This window comes from Amblyomma mixtum, chromosome 7 (assembly GCF_055824585.1).
Source record: "Amblyomma mixtum isolate Tamu chromosome 7, ASM5582458v1, whole genome shotgun sequence".
Taxonomy (NCBI): domain Eukaryota; kingdom Metazoa; phylum Arthropoda; class Arachnida; order Ixodida; family Ixodidae; genus Amblyomma; species Amblyomma mixtum.
In genome coordinates this window covers 48,170,534-48,179,433 of record NC_143018.1, presented here as the reverse complement: position 1 = coordinate 48,179,433, position 8,900 = coordinate 48,170,534, and positions in this window count along the sequence as shown.

Below are 8,900 nucleotides of genomic sequence, written 5' to 3'. Positions count from 1 at the left end.
GAACTGAGTGATGTAAGTGGCTAGAGACGCAACGCCGAAACAATTTTTTTTTCTGCGAATTTACATCCAGTAAAGTTTTGTTCATCACAGTATATGCATAATATTACATACGCGCCCGCGCATGCGCAAGTAAATGCATGCACGTACTATCGGGACAAAAGTCTCCAGTACACCCAAAAAGGAATGTCAGTGCGCAAGTGTCACTTCTTCCAACTACCACCTCATTTGACTACGCCACATAACAGCGGGTAAGCCCAACTTGAGTCTCCAGTAGTGTAGCAGCTTCAAGCTAGCGGCTAATAAAATAGCTAGGCGCTTGAGTTGCTGCGTGCTTGTTGTTCAAATTCTTTCTCCCAATCATAAATATATACATAAACTTTTCATGGTTTCAATAGTCACAAATAAATAATAAGGACGATCCGTGTGTTTGACGAATACTCTGAAATGTTCCTAACGATAGAGTGACTTAAATAGAAGCAATGTTTTGTAGGAATAAACTACAAACTCTCAGGCCCAGCAGATGTCAGTCGTCAGAAAAATCACACTAATAACTTAGTTCAGTAAGAAAATTTACAAGCTAACCGTTTAACTAGCACTCTTTTGCTTACTGCCAATGGCGAGTTCGTCGCCACGGACAAGATGATACAAGATTGGTTTCGAAATGAAGAGAGCTTCATTTCCTTGGTTTGAAGCGCAAGAAAACATGGGGTTTTTTTTGGCACACACATCAAAATTAGAGCACGAGGCAGTCAGGAGGCTCAGTTAAAACGAAATATCCGCTAGTGATGTGTATAGCAATGCGTACGACTCCCACTTCTAACTGTGTGAGCTACTTTACCACGGCATGCGCGTTGTTCTGTTCTGTAGCTCTCAGTAATATCGGCCGCGTTATTGGTGATGACTATCCCTTTTCATGTATCAAACGACGAGCTTGGTGCATCTAATACCCTTTCGCTCTCAGGAACCTCCGAATACCTCCAAGTAAACTAATGCTTGTTTTATAAACTGTAACACGTACAGACAGTCATAAAATTCTGCCGGAACCGGGGTGTGAAAAAAAAAATTCTCATGGTTATGAAAACTATCAAACTGAGAAAGCCTGGAAACATGACGACACATGCACACTCCATTCAGTGGAAGAAATACCGGCTGACTGCACATAGAGATAACTCGGTAGTAATAGTCATTTTCCTTGCACCTGAAATCCGGTCGAAGAAAGTATCAGCACAACAAAGACATCACGTGAATGACTGAAAATGGCAGCAAATTTCGCGCTACTTTAAGCCAACAAAAAGTAATTTTACCGAAGCATAAAACAACAACTGAACATGGCGTCTGCCTGTACCGATTTCGCATAGTTGGAAGCCAGCATTTGGTGCACCATCGTGACCGATTACTAAGATTCGCAACTGTGACTGCTAGCACGACATTTGTGCCCGATCGCTATAAATGTTCCAAGTACACGGACAGTGAAAAGTACTATGGCGCTATCTAAAAATTAATAACGTATCTTCGTATCTAAGTACGCATGTTTTGCTGCGTCTAGGTCGAGGTATCGAATTCCTATATCCCCCGTTGCACTTCGATAGTTTCACACTGCGGGAACGCCCTTAAACTGTGTGTTATCAGCGCACTTAATGAAATTAATAAAATTAATCGGGTGGCGCCAAGTATAGCATGCCTCATGCCCAAAGTACAGTTTCGAGGCGTTAAACCCCTCCCTACTCTATTAGGCTTTGCTGCATCTCAAATATGTATTGCTGAGAAGTATCGAAACGCTTCGGCACTCCTCACGCGGTAATGTCATGCCACCTTGGGGCACCCTCACACAGCTCTAACACGGCCGTTAAATCTCGATCTTCTCTTTGGGAGGACGACCTACAGTGGCTGTTTGCGATGTTGACACAAAGGAAGTTCATCCGCAGCGGCCAATAATTTGCCTGCGGCATTCCTTCTAGTCCTAGAGTGAATACTTAAGTGCGATGCTATCTGGAGTCAAAAACCTGCTGCTGCCTAATGCAATGCACGTTTCCGTACCATATGATCACTGCCGAAATAAACATGGCGATGTCAATAAGGGCACTCAAGCGAGATGCGTAGTGTTTTGGGTGAAGCCTTTACATCCCACAAACCCCGGCTTTTGAATTTGTGCATTCGTCGCTCAAACACGTTGAGCGAGCACCTACGTATACCCATCGCATATCGCTCTGGCTTTGAAACATTGAAGGCGCGAAATTGTGCAGCGCATAATACGCTACATCTCTGGGCGATACCGCTACATTCTATGGTAACGCGATTCAATATTCCTCTCCTGCAGCTCTTGACTGCGGTCCTCTTCGAAGGCACACGATGTGCCTCCACAAAGTCTGGTATAGAAGACCCTGTTCTGAGAGACGAAGCAGTACGTACTGGAAACCTTACATATCCTCAGACACGGCAAGGCAATCAGTACTATTTTGTCGGTGATGGTTACGCGGGCTCATATCTTGTTTCATTTTTTTTATGGATGACAGCCAGACAGTGATCAATTTTATTTATGAAGCAATGATTACAAGGAGAAAAACTTGTGTTGAATCGTTTAAGCCTTATTTCAGAAACCTTTACAATACATTGCAAACAATAATTGTCTCTGACGCTCATCATTAAACCCGTACCGATCCCCCGTAGTCGGTATGTAGCATTCCAGAAGAGGCCTTCAAAACCGGCGAGATATCTTACGGCCAAGGTCGTTTTTTATGGTAGTTGGAGACAGTATTGATGCAGTTGTAGCGCTTGAGTTAATTCAATATGCATTTGACTAAACTTAGCTAGCCTGCTAACGTTGAGGCTGGAGCTAGCCACACAACGCCCAAGGCAAGGACAGGTTTTCTTCACTGCATTTAGCAAACCACATTTTCGTCAAATGCATTTCGCCGTCATCTTGAAAGACCTATAAAGCGTTGAGCAGGGACCGCTCAGAGCCAAGTCTCTATGGTAGTAGTTTCCTCGATGGAGAACCATGAATTTATGATGCCTGATGAGAGTATAAAACTCGATCACGAGCAAAATTAATCCATGCTTTGGCCGAGCCACTGTAATGTGCGTGCTAATACATGGCAGTGCTGACAAAATAATCGAGCAGTTTGAGGTGTCTCGATGACCATATCAATGCATTAGTGCCTATTTCATTCCAAGAATGACGAAATGACGTCACGCTTTTTCTTCTTTTGCAGGAAAAGCACTGCTACGTTCTGTCTTCCGACGCCCAAAAAGTAAGCTTACACTTCTTGAATCCCGCTCGACCGCGTTGTTCTGCCTATCATAGGCGGTCACAGAGTTCTGCGCTACAAGGCCGAAATTCTCGCCGTCCGTTCGACCCCTCCCTCCACCTTATCGTCTTGCTTTTCTTCAATACTCAGCACCCGGTATTAAGCGCGAAGGGAATAAGGAAAAAAGGAGCACATGTGAACAGATCAAAAATCGTTCAGTCCTAAGCCCGCAATTTAACTGCTTGCATTTCGAAGCATTTTCGGGCGTTGTCGTTTGCATACTGCACACACGGGAGCTTGGAGAAACAGTTGAACTCCGTTATGAGCCATTTTACTGTATTAAATATTCATTATTTTTCGATTGTGCTTGCACTTGCTGATTACGCTGTTTCTGTTGCTTGTTACTGTCTACTGAAAGCTTTCTTAGTGCGTACGTACTTGTGACTTGTTGCCAGTGATATCTAACCTGGAGTGAAGAATCGTCAGGAAAAATGCCCTGCCTTCTTCCATTTCACTCACCCCGTATCCATGTTCAGTGTATACATGCACAAGTCCGAAATAAAGGTTTGATTTGACTTGATTAATGAAGTCGAAGGGACTCAGCAATGACTTCGTCACAGTCACTGTTTCTTTATAGCCATAGGTGACCTTGGCAGCGCCTGTTACATACCAGCGCGCTTACCTATACAACCTAGCTTGCCCATACAACCTAGGCTGTATACCACCTATACGACCTAGCCTGATGTTTAGTGCGCCGCCAGTGTGCTCGAACATGTGCGTCCAAAACTCATTCTCCATTCAAAGCCTTTCAAAGCGTATTCTTGCGACGTAATCACTGCCGCGTCCGACAGGCTCGTGGCCCATATTGGTTTGAGCGTCTAAGAGAGGGCTAAAACTTTAAATGTCTTTTTTATGCCTCTTATAATGAATGGTTCTATCAAGGAAGGTTTATAAACTGCCACTGAGCGTCCCTGACGCTGACGAATATGGGTACAACTCAATACGCCAACATCTTCAAAGCACACATGCTTCCGCGGCCTGAATAGGCCGCAGCACATAGGAACCGGGTGTTAGGGGAATAATGACTTAGAGTACCGCAGAGCTGGCCTAGTGGTTTGAGCATACACCTCGCATGCTGGAAGTGCAGGATTAGGTCCACACTGCCGCCGGGTACCCACTGATGATAATAAGGGTAAAAGCTCCGCAGCAGGGCTTCCCAGGCTAATTCACTATCGATATTCAGTGCCCTTCTCGGGGGAATAGAGCATTTCCAGACACTGTGGTCGAGGGACCCCCTCTCGCCGCAATGTAGACACTGAGCCGATCTTAATTCGGGGAACATTGCGTTCACGAGAACTGGAACAGGGTATGTATATGTTTGGAGTCGCCTACAGGCTATCGCCTGTTTATTATCTACAACGCGTCTGGCGGTGGCGCCAGCCTGCGCTCTAGTCTGTAGTGTTGTGCAATCTCTCCGAATTTCACCATGCGTTCTCCACTCCCTTGGTCGAGGGGTCCCGAACCACTCCGGCGGTAAATACCTCGGGCTATCTCGTGTTCCGCCTCGTTGTCAGGGACGGTGGCATGTGCCGGCGTCCAGATTCACCTGATTGCTCTCGCAATGCTCCGTTGTGATAAAATTCGCACCAAAGAGTGCGAAATCATGCCCTTACCCAAGTTTAGGATGACATTTTTGCTGATGTCGCTGATTATCAATGTTGCTCCCGTGCTCACGCAAGCCGTGAACTCAGAACGGCGCATTCAATATTTTCTGTAAGATCGCGTTTATCATTCGAATATTATTTCTCACTGATACGCTCCTGAGCGGACATCAGCTTCAAGAGTAAAATACTTTTCTTTGTCTCTTTCATTCTCTTCGTCATGGTCTCTATATGTATATAAGTGAACCGGTTCCCAAAGCTGCCATATATTTTCCAGCACAACGAACGCCATTGCCCATGAGCTTCACAAAACAACCAGGAGAAGTATTCCATAAGCTTTCCGTCCCATTGCCAACACATAACGTGATTAGGCTTCCATGTGAATTTTTCTTTCTGGTTTTTGTCGCTACTGTTGCCTCCCCACACATTACTAATTGGTCGTGTTTTCGTTTCTATCGGTTCCTTCTCTCCGCTGACCATGCACTACTGTCTTGCCTCTCAAGAACTCGGGACAAATGACAGCTGAAGAGACCGCCATTTACGACGCCGTTGGGGTGAGCATTTACAGACGTAACCTGTACCATTCCACACTCGGCGTAAATCGTGAATAGACAAGAAGTTTCAGGCGCTCCTTCCCAAGGAGCACAGGTAATCGGCCCAATGGATGGTTTCACTGTGGTCCTTTGTAGGAACCGGCCTTTGCCAATACGTTTCCAATATTGGCCCAATCATCTGTGCAGCTGGGGTTCGGTCGTAGTTGGAGTGAAGCGTGAATAAGTGCACGAAAAGTTTCTTACGCTCACCGACTCCAGCTTGCGTTCGTACGAATAACGCCGCAGTCGTCGTCATTGTTGCTTTTGTTTTTTATTACGGTCGCTAGTACCATATTTTCCGGTGTATAAGACGCGACTTTTTTTTCAAACATCTTGCTGATGCGTCCTATACAAGGGTGCGTCTTGTACGCTAACTTTTCGTTTTTTTTTTTTTTGCGAGTTCAGAAATTACTCAGGCTCTTGTTCAAGTTTTTTTCACCGAAAAAGTATAACTACCAATGACGCGGTTGTAACACGGTTAATGCTTCAATACGGGGATTGCCATGCGCCACTTTCTTTAAGTGAACTTAATCATGAAACGGCGGGGATGACGACTTCCGGGATCAGAAACACGCGACCGTTGCGGAGGCCCCAAGCAAAAGTAATGTGAAATTCCAAAAGATGGCGACAATCACGCTTCTCGCCATTGTCAGTACAAGCCAAGACAAGCCGGCGTTCTTTTTTAGCCACCCTTTGCAACTTTCTTTGCTCCGTGTACGTAGTGAGAAGAAAATGTGTCAGCCGCGTTGCCTCCAGAAATGGGCGAACTTTTTGATAGCACATTCGAAGATGAAGACTTCGTAGGTTTTAAGTAGAAATAAAATGCTGTTATGGACATAAGGGAGAGATATTTCGTTCTTTCTTTCCTTTTTCTAAAATGTGGGCGGTGTATGGCGTGAGTGTTGCCTTTTTTGACCACTTAGCGTTGCTTAAGAATTTCTCACAGGTACGGTGAATTTCACGATTGTTGCGCAAGCATGTTTAATTAAGCATCACTAGCCTAACTGGGTAAATTGGGGTGCGTCTTATAAACGGGTGCGTCTTATATACCAACTTTTTCAATGACAGCCTGCATATATGGCGTGTGCGTCTTATACAGGGGTGCGTCTTATACACCGGAAAATACGGTAGAGTACTAGTTTAACGGCTGCTACAGTAGCGCCCGTCCCGTTTCCACCCTCCCTCACGCCCCGTACAAAGTCATGCTTCCCTCCCTTGAATGTTCGTGGCCAACTGGCCTGACGTTCTACCCTCCTTATCTCCGTTTTCCCCATTGCATAATGAGTGCGTCTTACCTTTACTGGAATACGTGTAAACGCGAAAGTAAGGAAACCGACAGCATAAGAGACATGTACGAGAGGCGGAAAGCTCGCTATCAAGTGCGTCGCTGTTGCCATGGCCCCCATTCTTATAATTTCCTCGTTCCGCCACCACGTAAGCTCACACATGCCTTGTCCATGAAATCCACTTCTTTACAGTGAGGATTAACTGAAGCAGCTCTGAAACGAGCACCTCCAGCTATCTCTGTGAAGTATCCTCGATGGTTTCGCGCTCTGTTCTCTCTTTTCCACGTTTGCCTGTATCGAAAAGGCCTATCTCTCCTGCGTGCAGACCGCCCTGTAGCGTTCAAATCGTCTGGAAAATGAGGGGAAAACGGTTTCCCTCAGTACGAAGAGTCAATGAAATTATGCGTAGTAAACCGGGTCTCTTCCAGTAGTCAGCTACGCTATCAAAGGCTGATAGCGATCCCATATCGAATCCAGAATATGTTGGTTTCTCTTGAGATCGCACCTATCGTGGGCCTTCAGTTGAGTGATGCGTGTTTCTTTTCTTTTTTCAGGACTGCCTCGTACCACAACTGCCTACAGTAAAGCATTAACATCAAAACGTAGAAACAATCCGCCGAGCAATAAGCGAAAACATTATCACTGGCTTCAGAGACTGCGAAAGCACAGCCATGTGCGCAGCGTGTCCTGGCCACTTAATGATTTATTCGAGTCTAATATCAAAGGCTCTTCTTTCTTCAGTGATCAATGAAATCTGTTTTTCCTTGGTCGTGGACTTCTGCTTTAATCAACGTTCAATAAAATTCAGTCACCGCCATCTCGTATTTACGTAGCACTTTGGGCTGTTCAGCTCATAAGAATATTCAGGCAGTCAACTGTAGTGTTGAGCAGCTAATACGCCGGCTTACCGTAAAGGCTACGCCTGCTCTTGCGGGCATCGTTTGCATTCTGCCACGTGCCATGTGGTTCGGGTTCTAATGATTACTCTACAGGCGGCTGATCTGAAGTGTCGATAACTTAAGCGCAAGCATCTTCCTCGCTACCAGATTCACTACGAATTGTTTTTCAGTGAGTGGCACAATCTATTCTCGTGAATTCTAATTAATCACCTTGGAAACAGCCAACCACAGTGTAAGCGTACTCTATTAGGATTCGCACCAGTGTGTTCTACGCTTGCTGTCTTGCTTCCTGAGCAACCTTCCCACCACGGTAGTTGATTTAATTAATGATTGGTCGAGTGAGGTCACGTGACACTGTGATGTCATCACAACCTGCCCACCGGCTTGATGCGCGTGGTCTATGGCGGACGCTGAAGTAGGCAGCTTTGAATGAATATTGAGCACCTGGGTTTCTTCACACACGTTGACATCCTACCGATGAGTGCTCAGCGGATATTGCCCACAAGGCCCCCTTACCGTGCTACCTCGTCTGCACCATCAAGGAGACATTAGTGAACTGAATCAAACCGGAAATCGGATGGGAGAAAGTATCCTATTATGACTCAAGAAAATAGCAGTACTAAAGCATGCAACCACACAACAAGAACAGCGCCTGTGTTCTGTTCTTCTGCGGTTGCTATTTTCTTGGGTTCAAAATGCACAAACTATCCCAAAAAGAAGTTTCGATGAAGTATCCTGTTATGACGGTCTCCAGTGCATGGGAAACTCTGCATGCACGCCCAGTGGTCCACCGAAACAGTAGTTTAAAACTCGCGTTGCTCTTTCGTTAGCCGCTTTTATTGGCTTCCTGCCACATTTGAATGTTTCAAAGACCGTGAAAGTGTTTTAAAGTTGTTTCAACAATGTGCGCCGAAATATTTATTAATTTACTCACCTACTTCTTTGTTTTAGAAGTGTTCTGAAACGCCATTTTGGTGCATGCACGAAAGGAATGCAAAACCTACCGATGTATACCTTTCTGCGGCGAGCCTCCTGCAAAGTCTCACGCTTTGCACAGGTCGAAATGCATGCTACACGCACTGAAGCTCCACTGAAGCTACACAGCGCATTTGCAGTGCGCACATAGAAAGAAGCATCTGACCAGGTTCTTAGAGTATACGGTAGCTTTGGGAACCTGGCCTGACGTCAGAAAGCGACTACCACGAGCCCATCG